Below are 13,044 nucleotides of genomic sequence, written 5' to 3'. Positions count from 1 at the left end.
GTTAATGGCATATCTCTTAATGTCATCAGTAACAAAGTGTATTTAGGACAGAGATAGGTAGGTTCTTGGCCAGTTGGGAATCATGGGTTATGGGGAAAAGGCAGGCTGATGGGTTTGAGAAGTATAACAATAGGACGGCATGGTGGCTCAGTGGATAGCACTGCTGCCTCACAGTACCAGGGACCCGAGTTTGATTCCTCCCTTGGGCGACTGTCTGTGTGGAGTTTGCACTGTTCTCCCTGTGTCTATTTGGGCTTCGGTTTCTTCCCACAGTCCAAAGATGTGCAGGTTAGGTGGATTGGCCATGCTAAAAGAATGTGTGAATTAGAGGGATAGGTCTGGGTGGGATGCTGTTAGTGTCAGCGTGGACTTGTTGGGTCAAGGGACTTGTTTCCACACTAAGATAATAAAGTGTGAAGCTGGATGAACACAGCAGGCACAGCAGCATCTCAGGAGCACAAAAGCTGACGTTTCGGGCCTAGACCCTTCATCAGAGAGGGATGGGGTGAGGGTTCTGGAATTAATAGGGAGAGAGGGGGAGGCGGACCGAAGATGGAGAGAAAAGAAGATAGGTGGAGAGGAGAGTATAGGTGGGGAGGTAGGGAGGGGACAGGTCAGTCCAGGGAAGACGGACAGGTCAAGGAGGTGGGATGAGGTTAGTAGGTAGGAAATAGAGGTGCGGCTTGGGGTGGGAGGAAGGGATGAGTGAGAGGCAGAACAGGTTAGGGAGGCAGAGACAGGCTGGGCTGGTTTTGGGATGCAGTGGGTGGAGGGGATGAGCTGGGCAGGTTGTGTGATGCAGTGGGGGGAGGGGATGATCTGGGCTGGTTTTGGGATGCGGTGGGGGAAGAGGAGATTTTGAAGCTGGTGAAGTCCACATTGATACCATTGGGCTGCAGGGTTCCCAAGCGGAATATGAGTTGCTGTTCCTGCAAACTTCGAGTCTTTTCTCTCCATCTTCGGTCTGCCTCCCCCTCTCTCCCTATTTATTCCAGAACCCTCAACCCATCCTCCTCTCTGATAAAGGGTCTAGGCCCAAAACGTCAGCTTTTGTGCTCCTGAGATGCTGCTTGGCCTGCTGTGTTCATCCAGCTTCACACTTTATTATCTTGGATTCTCCAACATCTGCAGTTCCCATTATCTCTGATACAGTTGTTTCCACACTGTCAGGATTCTGTGATCAGCCATGATAGAATGGTAGAGCAGACTTGATGGGCTGTTTGCCTATTTCTGCTGCAATGTCTTATGATCTTTTGTCCTCTTGTTTGTGGGCCTCTGATGTTTCAAAGTAAAATGCACTCATAGGTCTATAACAAACTGCAGACTGGACCTATCCAAAGGCTGTCATCATGCAGTTTTTCCTTAACTCAAAGACTCCTGGTGCCACCCTCTCTCATGAAATATCCACTTCACTGCTCTGAAAAGTAACATAATCGTGTGTAGCTGAAATGTACGCCACAAAATCCCACCTGACCTTCTGTTGCGAACAAAAAAACTCTCATGTTTCTCTTTACCAAAATAGCAGTGGCTAACTTCCATTTTCCAGTTTATGGTCCAAAAGGAAAAAAAAAGTCTGTGCTCCTCTACAGCATTATACTTAAGCCCTATCTCTCTGACCACTAAAGACCTAGTGGTTTTTATGGCATGCCTCCATTTTTTTGGAATGTGTCTTTCTGAAATGCCTTGGGCCATTGAGACTGATTTACAAATGAGAGGTTTTGTGTCCGCAATTCAGATAAAATGTCAACCATTTGTGTACGATGCTTAAAAGTGTCGCTGACAAATTTAACAGGCTGCACTTGGCGTAGCAACCCTTTCATTTTCCCCGTTTAATTCAGTAAACCTGATCGTACTTGCTTCGATTTTCTTTTAGTCTTAAGATGTAATACACAATCAGGTGTTTGAATTTTGTTTTCAGTCACATTTATAGTTGAATTACACCTCTCTTAAGAAGCTGTTTGATCTGTGCTTTGATCTCTGAGAGCTAAACAGTTGGCAACAAGAGGCTGATTTCTATATTTAAAAAGAAATTGGAGCTTATTCTGAAACAACTTGACAGACTTAGATTTCTTCTCTTACATTTTCCTGATAAAAACTCGCAGGCTCTTCCCATGAAAAAATGATAAGACAATTAAGCAAACTGATAGGAGCAAGCCTCAAAGTGTTATCACATTCGAGAGGTGGATGAGGGGGAGGGCATTTGGAATTGGCAAAGCGGTAGTGTCTCCTTTTAAGCCAGGAGGTTTAATGCATGTCAAGCAGATTACTGTTGAATATTTCATACCGTTGTGTTTGAAGTGTGAGCCGACTGCATGAGAATCAGGCCCTGATCTGAGTAGTACAAGGGTGCGTGACATATTAAACTCTACAGAGTGCTCCCTCCTCCCTGTTACCATGACAGCACTGGACCAAAGGCTGAACGAATCTGGGGCCCTGCGCATGTCTCTTTTGACGAAAGCTGAGCAATTACAGAGCTTGTGAGGAAGACCAGGAAAGGTTCACTGAGGACGTACCTATTCACTGAGAGAGGAGGGTGAGCTGTGCACGCCAGGATCTAGCTTTAATATCACCCCGGATTTGCAGCTTTATTTACGCAGTCAGGTTTTCGGTGCGAATGTGCTAATTAAAACTAAACCTTCGGCTGTTGAGCTGGCAAGGCCCCATTTACTGCAATTATATCTGGTGCACACAATGTCAGTGTAAAACCTGAGCCTGCGAAGTGTGATTTTAACACGAACACGCTCTTACTGAAAGGTTTTTTTAATAACAGGGTGGGAGTTGTTCAGGAAGTAAGATGAGGCTGTGCTGTGTGTTTTGATGCTAATGTTTGTTGGCAGTCAGCCTGTTGGCTCCTCTTAATGTAAAGTCCTCTTTTGCATGCAAAATTGGTTCAGCAGGTAATTTGAATTAAGCATTTGAAGCAAATACAGCACAGGAGGTGGTCTTCACACAAGAATAATCTGAATGAACAGATAAATTGAATTCAGCAACTTCAAATCAAGAAGAGGAGGCTCATGGGCCACTGGTGACATTTGGGAATTCTTTCTTTGCCCCATAAATGGTAATCTTTTTCACGTGTGATGAGCAACAGCGAAGCTGTTCCATAACAAACTGGTTAATTTTCGTATATACACACAATCAGTTTGATGGCCTCCTCTCCCAAAAATAAACAAGCTTGCCTCCACATTCTGGCAGGACACTGTGCTTTTCTTCATCTGCCTGCTGCCTCTTGGTGACATTGCATCACCTTTTGGCATTGGGTAGGTTCTGTATTTACTCTGGTTTACTTTACTGCTATTTCTCCCAATCATCTCCATAAAACTTGAGGAACGGCCCAGCCTGAAGGCCTTAGCAAGCAGGCCTCCCCATCACCCAGGACTGGGCAGATTGAAGCCATTATTATCCTTTGCTGAATTCACTCCCCTCTTCCCAGTATCACTACTCAGTCTGGATGTAGACAAGACCGCGCACAATCTTAGCATTTATCACCTTCCGCTGACTTTCAGACCCCATCTCCTTATTGTTGGAGGTTCTGAGAGGGTTAATATTGAAGCTTGCATTAATATTGCATCATCAACGCAATCTGATGACATCACAAAGACCTGGGTGGGGGAAAGCCAACCATCTGTAGATCTCCTTGTAGAATGGGTAATGATGTCTAACTTAGTGTCACTGTTTGCTACTGTGTAGTAGACTATAGTTTGGTCAAGATGAGAGCAGTTGTTCATTAAAATTCATTTGTGGTTCTCCTCTACTGCTGTAAACAATATTGGCCCTTAGACCTCATCAAGGAAAGTGAATGATTGCAGTGAACTACCTTAGCACATACAATGCTCCAGTCTGTCACCAAAACCTCATTAGTTCTGTTATGCTGTCTATCTCTGACTTCATTCTCTTTCTGTTTTCCACTGCTCCACCTGATGGATCAGACAGGAGGACTGTATGGCAGTTAGAGGGCATGCCCAAGTTTTTTTGGTGTGTTCTGGGCAATTATTAAAACCCTCAGACAAAGCAGAAATAACTCTCATGTTTTACTTGCGTACTGTTGCTGAAAAAAATGCTTGCATGCCCTATTGGATGTGGTAATATTATTAGCCTCAATTCTCACTGTAACAGCATTTCTAGAAAGAATGCTTTTCAGGCAAGAAAGCTGCTTCTGAGCATTTCTTTTCTATCTTTTTATTCTGAACAGATAATTTGATTTGATGCTGAATAATTGGTCCAGCCTTAGCAGCTCTTGTGCAGTTGGTGTCTTAGAGCATCTGGATGGGAGTGGAAAGGATTCTGAGTCTCAGTCTCAGTCTCATGTGGAATGTGGAGGGAGTAATTCTGACAGCGGTTGGGGGAGGGCTGACTAAGTCCATAACTTGGAGATAATAAAATGTGAGGCTGGATGAACACAGCAGGCCAAGCAGCATCTCAGGAGCACAAAAGCTGACGTTTCGGGCCTAGACCCTTCACCAGAGAGGGGGATGGGGAGAGAGGGGGAGGCGGACCGAAGATGGAGAGTAAAGAAGATAGGTGGAGAGAGTGTAGGTGGGGAGGTAGGGAGGGGATAGGTCAGTCCAGGGAAGACGGACAGGTCAAGGAGGTGGGATGAGGTTAGTAGGTAGCTGGGGGTGCGGCTTGGGGTGGGAGGAAGGGATGGGTGAGAGGAAGAACCGGTTAGGGAGGCAGAGACAGGTTGGACTGGTTTTGGGATGCAGTGGGTGGGGGGGGGAAGAGCTGGGCTGGTTGTGTGGTGCAGTGGGGGGAGGGGACGAACTGGGCTGGTTTAGGGATGCAGTAGGGGAAGGGTAGATTTTGAAACTGGTGAAGTCCACATTGATACCATATGGCTGCAGGGTTCCCAGGCGGAATATGAGTTGCTGTTCCTGCAACCTTCGGGTGGCATCATTGTGGCAGTGCAGGAGGCCCATGATGGACATGTCATCAAGAGAATGGGAGGGGGAGTGGAAATGGTTTGCGACTGGGAGGTGCAGTTGTTTGTTGCAAACTGAGCGGAGGTGTTCTGCAAAGCGGTCCCCAAGCCTCCGCTTGGTTTCCCCAATGTAGAAGAAGCCGCACCGGGTACAGTGGATGCAGTATACCACATTGGCAGATGTGCAGGTGAACCTCTGCTTAATGTGGAATGTCATCTTGGGGCCTGGGATGGGGGTGAGCGAGGAGGTGTGGGGACAAGTGTAGCATTTCCTGCGGTTGCAGGGGAAGGTGCCGGGTATGGTGGGGTTGGAGGGCAGTGTGGAGCGAACAAGGGAGTCACGGAGAGAGTGGTCTCTCCGGAAAGCAGACAGGGGAGGGGATGGAAAAATGTCTTGGGTGGTGGGGTCGGATTGTAAATGGCGGAAGTGTCGGAGGATAATGCGTTGTATCCGGAGGTTGGTAGGGTGGTGTGTGAGAACGAGGGGGATCCTCTTGGGGCGGTTGTGGCGAGGGCGGGGTGTGAGGGATGTGTCGCGGGAAATGCGGGAGACGCGGTCAAGGGCGTTCTCGATCACTGTGGGGGGAAAGTTGCGGTCCTGGAAGAACTTGAACATCTGGGATGTGCGGGAGTGGAATGTCTTATCGTGGGAGCAGATGCGGCGGAGGCGGAGGAATTGGGAATAGGGGATGGAATTTTTGCAGGAGGGTGGGTGGGAGGAGGTGTATTCTAGGTAGCTGTGGGAGTCGGTGGGCTTGAAATGGACTTCAGTTACAAGCTGGTTGCCTGAGATGGAGACTGAGAGGTCCAGGAAGGTGAGGGATGTGCTGGAGATGGCCCAGGTGAACTTGAGGTTGGGGTGGAAGGTGTTGGTGAAGTGGATGAACTGTTCGAGCTCCTCTGGGGAGCCAGAGGCGGCGCCGATACAGTCATCAATGTACCGGAGGAAGAGGTGGGGTTTGGGGCCTGTGTAGGTGCGGAAGAGGGACTGTTCCACGTAACCTACAAAGAGGCAGGCATAGCTGGGGCCCATGCGGGTGCCCATGGCCACCCCCTTAGTCTGTAGGAAGTGGGAGGAGTCAAAAGAGTAGTTGTTGAGTGTGACAATCTCCCCTTCCCCTACTGCATCCCTAAACCAGCCCAGTTCGTCCCCTCCCCCCACTGCACCACACAACCAGCCCAGCTCTTCCCCCCCCACCCACTGCATCCCAAAACCAGTCCAACCTGTCTCTGCCTCCCTAACCGGTTCTTCCTCTCACCCATCCCTTCCTCCCACCCCAAGCCGCACCCCCAGCTACCTACTAACCTCATCCCACCTCCTTGACCTGTCCGTCTTCCCTGGACTGACCTATCCCCTCCCTACCTCCCCACCTACACTCTCTCCACCTATCTTCTTTACTCTCCATCTTCGGTCCGCCTCCCCCTCTCTCCCCATCCCCTTCTCTGGTGAAGGGTCTAGGCCCGAAACGTCAGCTTTTGTGCTCCTGAGATGCTGCTTGGCCTGCTGTGTTCATCCAGCCTTACATTTTATTATCTTGGAATTCTCCAGCATCTGCAGTTCCCATTATCTCCATAACTTGGAGACTGGTTCTCTGGTGGGTGGTGGGGCTTAGGAATTCTGTAGCACAGGGTAATAATTCCCTGGCAACAAGAGTAAGTGAGGAGATACTCTATATGCCCACGAACTTGGGCTTGGGTTCAACATGATTTGATTTCACTGTGAAGTATTTACCTACACACGTGCTCAGTAGTAGTTCTTGGAGTAAAGATATAGTTAACTCTTTATTCCACAGGGCCAGGAGCAATGAATTCCATGGCAGGGTTGGTTCACAAAGTAATTACATGGCAGGGAGGAGTATTTTTATTTGTATCTGTCACTATCTGGGCCAACTTTTATTCTCCCTCCCTAATTGCCCTTGAATTGAGTGGTTTGCTAAGGTTGTTAAGAGTTTGGCACTTTACATTGGGTCTGGAATAATTTCTTTCCCAAAGGGCATTAATGATTCATTTTTCATGACAATCAGGAGTGGTTATAGGTTTGCCATTTGACATTGTTTAATTTGGTTTTTTTTAATTGGATTAGAATTTTTCCACCTGCCATGGTGATGTTTGAACCCCTATCCCCAGGACATTACATTGGGACAAAGCCAGTATTGTGTCACTACCTCCCCGTTAATGATTCCGAACTGTCTGAGTGATGGAATTTCTCCTAGTCTCAACATTAAACAATCGATAGTTTTCAGTGTAGTGTTTTAATCGAAATGCCCAGAGATTTAACAGAGATTGTTTATGCACACTGTGTTTATCTCATTTTTAAAAGAAATGCAGCACAATTGTTTTCAGTGACCCAAATACAGTTTTGCGCAATCCTTGATTGACATTATTCATATGGATCCTGGGTGTAATGAGATTAATTAACCCTGGCCCAAATGATTTTTACAATTAATTCTATTTTTTTGCTGAGCTATTTTGAGTTGGGTGCAGAAGAGATTGAGTGAATCTCAATGAAGATGAAGAGTCATCAGAAATAAGAACAAGTGTGAAAAGGGTTCAATATTTTTGAATGAAGGGGAGCTTTTGTGCCAGTTTTAGTGATGGATGTTACTTCTGATAAAAGATCCCTGATTGCCACAAATTATTTGAATATTAACTTAGTCAAAAGCTGGGAAGCATCAAAATAACATCCACTGCTAGCTTCAGTTTATTTATCAAGAATTCTTAAACATGGTCTGACATATATTTTAAAGAGCTTGTTGAACAAACTCTACTGTTCTGGATGTGAGTTTGCTCGCTGAGCTGGAAGGTTAGTTTTCAGACGTTTCGTCACCATTCTAGGTAACATCATCAGTGAGCCCCCGACGAAGCGCTGGTGTTATGTCCCGCTTTCTATTTATCTGCTTAGGTTTCCTTGGGTTGGTGATGTCATTTCCTGTTCTTTTTCTCAGGGGATGGTAGATTGGCTCCAAGTCAATGTGTTTGTTGATGGAATTCCGGTTGGAATGCCATGCTTCTAGGAATTCTCGTGCATGTCTCTGTTTGGCTTGTCCTAGGATGGATGTGTTGTCCCAATCAAAGCGGTGGCCTTCCTTATCTGTATGTAAGGATACGAGTGATAGTGGGTCATGTCGTTTTGTGGCTAGTTGATGTTCATGTAACCTGGTGGCTAGCTTTCTGCCAGTTTGTCCAATGTAGTGTTGGTCACAGTTCTTGCAAGGTATTTTGTAGATGACGTTTGTTTTATTTGTTGTCTCTATAGGGTCTTTTAAGTTCATTAGCTGCTGTTTTAGTGTGTTGGTGGGTCTGTGGGCTACCCTGATGCCAAGAGGTCCGCGTAGTCTGGCAGTCATTTCGGAAATGTCTTTGATGTGGGGGAGAGTGGTTATGGTATGGTAACCATAACCACTCTCCCCCACATCAAAGACATTTCCGAAATGACTGCCAGACTACGCGGACCTCTTGGCATCAGGGTAGCCCACAGACCCACCAACACACTAAAACAGCAGCTAATGAACTTAAAAGACCCTATAGAGACAACAAATAAAACAAACGTCATCTACAAAATACCTTGCAAGAACTGTGACCAACACTACATTGGACAAACTGGCAGAAAGCTAGCCACCAGGTTACATGAACATCAACTAGCCACAAAAAGACATGACCCACTATCACTCGTATCCTTACATACAGATGAGGAAGGACACCACTTTGATTGGGACAACACATCCATCCTAGGACAAGCCAAACAGAGACACACACGAGAATTCCCAGAAGCATGGCATTCCAACCGGAACTCCATCAACAAACACATGGATTTGGAGCCAATCTACCATCCCCTGAGAAAAAGAACAGGAAATGACATCACCAACCCAAGGAAACCTAACCAGATAAATAGAAAGCAGGACATAACACCAGCGCTTCGTCGGAGGCTCACTGATGTTACTTAGAATGGTGACAAAATGTCTGAAAACTAACCTTCCAGCTCAGCGAGCAAACTCACATCCAGAACCTCAACCTGAGCTACAAATCTTCTCAAAACTCGTTAAACTCTACTGTCCAGGTTCATCCCATTTCTTGCAGTAGTAACATGGGAAATAGTTGAAGGGTGGTTTGCTAGTCATTTTGCCAGGAGTCCAGCTGTTTGTCTATTGTGAGGAACTTCCAGAGTTGTTTCTATCAGAATTTGACTGGAATGCATGCCCAAAGACAGGGAGGCGCATTGAAAAGATGTGCCATTGGTGACACAGCAACAGATTTTCTCTTATCGGTACCTCAGCAAAAATCTCAGCTATCGGGAGAGACTTGTAAAGCCTTAAGACCCACAGCGGGCTGACCAGACACACTGGAGCACCCACTCACTACTGGCAGGTTATAAACCTCATTGGGACTTAATGTACTCCTGTTTTTACTCCCTTTAATCTGCTGCGGGTGCCTTGCCTTAGGCAGATCCTGCCATTCTTCCACCTTGCGCTGTTCTATCACTCCTTAAATGTGTGTGAGTACCCTTCTGAACACCCTCCTCATGGACAATCATCATGATATGAATGAAGATAAAAATCCCACATGTCCAACCAGAGCCAATCGACGATGTGTCTCTACAGCACCTTGTGAAGTAATACATGACACAGTGATATTTTCTGCTGTTTGTGAAGATGAATTCTAACTTCAGAGTCCACAAGGGGTATCCACATGACTTGCTCTGCAACAGGCTTGGGGCTGATTGTCTAATTAAGTGCACAGCAAGTTTAAAGTGCAGCAGCAAAGGCATCTCATATTGCCTATGATCCCGCCCTCACCCCATTCCTTCCTCGAAAAGGTCAGCCCTTCACTTCATTATTCCTCTGCTTCTCCCATTTGTTGCTTAATGTTAACTCATGACTGTGCAGAATAGATAGATAATCCTCCATCCTGTTAACACGGGAACTGTTTTTCAGTGCAGTCATGCAGTGAAGAAAACTAGATGGAGGATTGATGTCTCGGAGGTATTTTTGGTATAAGATACTCTGGAGTGGCAACAAATTGTCAAGTACCCCAGTGTCCATGAGAGAAGGCTTTTTCACCCATCTAATGGGGAAGTCACCTTCTTCAAAGATGGCCATTTTGAAAGCCAGGAACAGCACACAGTGTTGTGGGGAATGGCAACAATAGTGCTGTCAGTAATAGTCTAAGGACATTGATGGTAGGATGGAGAGCAGAGCAGGTTTGAGAGTAGCATTAGTGTAAGTAATAATGTAAACTTAATGCCAAAAAACAAACTGGCCGTGAAATTACCCGAGGCAGTGATCCTAATAGTTACATCAGTTAAGTCCTGGTAGTGAATTTTGCCAACTTTCCAAGACTGACTTGGTGTTCTGACTACCGTACAAATTCCCAAACCAATCTCCCCAAGGAATTATACCTTAAACTCCAGGACACTGCTAGCAAGCAACCCCAGGGAACGATTATAGGGCTATTTAAGAATAAAAATGTGTTTTTCATTTATCAACCATAGACATGTTAGGGATGGGGGAAAGTTGCTTGGCTTTGCTGAGCTGGTTGTGGGTTCTGCAATAAAATCTCCAAGAGTATGACCATTAAGAACACCCTATTCATTGTGCCCCACAGTTCAGTTTCCACTTAGATTGTGAAGTCAGCTGGAAATCACAATCGAAATGAGTAAAAGTAGCTCATGTTCCTTAGAATCCCTACCATGTGGAAACAGACCTTTCAGCCCGACAACTCCACACTGCCCCTCAGAGCATCCCACCCCATAACCCACCTCAGGTACACATCTCTGAACACTATGGGATATTTAGTATGGCCAATCCACTTAGCCTGCACATCTATGGACTGTGGGAGGAGACTGGAGTACCCAGAAGAAACCCATGCAGACAAATGGAGAAGGTACAAACTCCACGCAGACAGTCACCTGAGGGTGGAATCGAACCCAGGCCCCTGGCGCTGTGAGGCAGCAGTGCTAACCACTGAGCCATTGTGCCACCAAAGATCTATATTTGGTATTAAATATATGTGTAATACATTTATATATATTTTATTATGTATTTAATATATAAATAAATGTATATATGTCATGAGATGGATTTTGCATCTTTTGGAACAATGCAGTGCATAATTTTATATTTTCTGGGTGAGGTAGGAGACCCAACAATAAACCTTGATTTGAAAATAAAAATCTCAAAATCCTTCAGTGATATAGGAACGTGTGAATATGGAATGTATAATTCTTTTGGAATCATAGAATCCCTTCAGTGTGGAAGGAGGCCATTCGGTCCATCAAGTCACACACCAATCCCCCGAAGAGCATCCCACCCAGACCCAGCCTTACCCTATCCCTGTAACTGTGCATTTCCCATGGCTATCCACCTAGTGTACACATCTCATGATGGGTAATTTAGCATGGCTAATCCACCTCACCTGGACATTTTTGGACTGTGGGAAGAAACCAGAGGACCCAGAGGAAACTCCCTTTGGGCTCATCTTTAATGCTTGCCTCAATAATGCTCGCCCACTCATTTGCTGAGGGCTTGGGGGATGATGGTTGGGGAGAGGGGTTATTGATGGTTCCTGGTCCCCCAAGCCCCTCTGGGCTGGCCCTTGGCTCTGTTTGATGTGGAATGTGGGAAAATGTTCCCAATCAATATTGAATCTCATCGGTGGTCTACGCAGCGTGACAATGGAAGTTGCAAACACTATTAGAGCATTTAGTTCTGCCTGCACTCACTTGTTGTAGCAACTGCCAATAACCTTGCAGTGCTGTCCCCAATTTAGATTTGAACAGATCCTGCACCTGTCGCACCCAGATCTGCCACTTGTTTCAGAAAGCACTAGGTACATTTGAGCCTCCACCAGCATTCTACCACAGCCATCTAGTAATTCTCCCTACCCCGCTGCCTCCAGTTGATGATAAGTGATCAATTGGACAGGTAAACAAGACAGACCTGCCTGCAAGCCTGGAAAGTGAATTGAAGTCCCCGTTTGGTTAACACCTGCATGAGCCTTTCCTCAAAATCTCTGCGAATACCACTGTCAGATTTTTTTCGTCGCGAAAAACAATATCTGTCTTTGATGCAGGAATTGTCTCAGTCTTGAAAGTACCAATTTCCTCACCATGCAAAAACATTTGGAGAAGCCTAGGTTTCCATTATGCTTTGTGGAAAAAGCGCTTTCCAATCCTCCTCCTAAACAGTGTGGCCTTCAGTTTACAACGCCTCGTTCTGCATCCTCCCTATTAAATACATCCATCAATTTAGAAGCTTTGATTCGCTAGCCTGTGAATTTCCACAGTGACTGTAATTTGTACAATCCGTCCTCAAAATCCCAGTATAATTTCCATTTAATCTGTGCGGCAGTGCCCCTGAGACCAATACATTTCTCTGAGGTACACTCTCGATGGGATCATAACAAAATTTCTGTAAAACCGAACCATAACTTTCTCCTTTTTGTACTATGGTCTCCATGTGATAAAGGTCAACCTTTTATTAGCCTTTTTGATTGCTTCTTGACTCCTGTGCACTAATATCAACTGATCAGACAATGTTCACTTTCAAATCTCTTTGTTTCCCCACAGTTCCTCACTGTTTGGAGAAACGTTCCAACTCATTGTCCTCGTGTCCAAAGCGGATGGTGTTGCTTTATTCTGTATTGAACTGCAGTTGCCATAGTTTTATCCACACAGTAAATCCATTCAGTGAGCAGGAATGAGTGCGGCCTCTTCAGGTTCATCAGGGTCTTTAGTGGTTTATGACTGAGATTAAAGGATCAAGAATTAAGACATCCAGTTTTGTTGACAGCACAAAGCTAAGTGGCGAGTGAGCTGTGAGGGGAAAGACGTCTGAAGGGGTCGGTGGGCAATGGGATTGATAGATGGAGTATAATTTAGAGAAGTGTGGCATTCAGATTGGTCTGCTCCATGGGACGTTATCCATGAGCTGGAAACCTCATATGTATGAAAACTAGTAAAGTGGAAATGGTAGATACCAGCAGGCAGCTTAAATGACCAATTTACTTGCAGTAATGAAAAGCTAGCGTTAAGAAGAGGCTACTCTTTATTATCTTAACCAAAGGATCTAAATGTCTCATGAAGCTTGCATTTTCCTTTTGAGACTTTAATGTTTCATCTGCTTTCG

General features: G+C 45.6%; 1 protein-coding gene across 10 annotated transcripts in view; it reads left to right on the top strand.

Annotated features, from left to right (window-relative positions):
- The window catches only part of garnl3 (GTPase activating Rap/RanGAP domain like 3), a 387,754-nt gene that overhangs the window by 199,525 nt on the left and 175,185 nt on the right, over positions 1–13,044 (top strand). The gene's annotated exons all lie outside the window — the stretch shown is intronic.

This window comes from Stegostoma tigrinum, chromosome 29 (genome assembly GCF_030684315.1).
Source record: "Stegostoma tigrinum isolate sSteTig4 chromosome 29, sSteTig4.hap1, whole genome shotgun sequence".
NCBI classification, from domain to species: Eukaryota; Metazoa; Chordata; class Chondrichthyes; order Orectolobiformes; family Stegostomatidae; genus Stegostoma; species Stegostoma tigrinum.
Note: the sequence above shows the minus strand (reverse complement) of the source record. Positions and strands in the feature narration are given on the sequence as shown.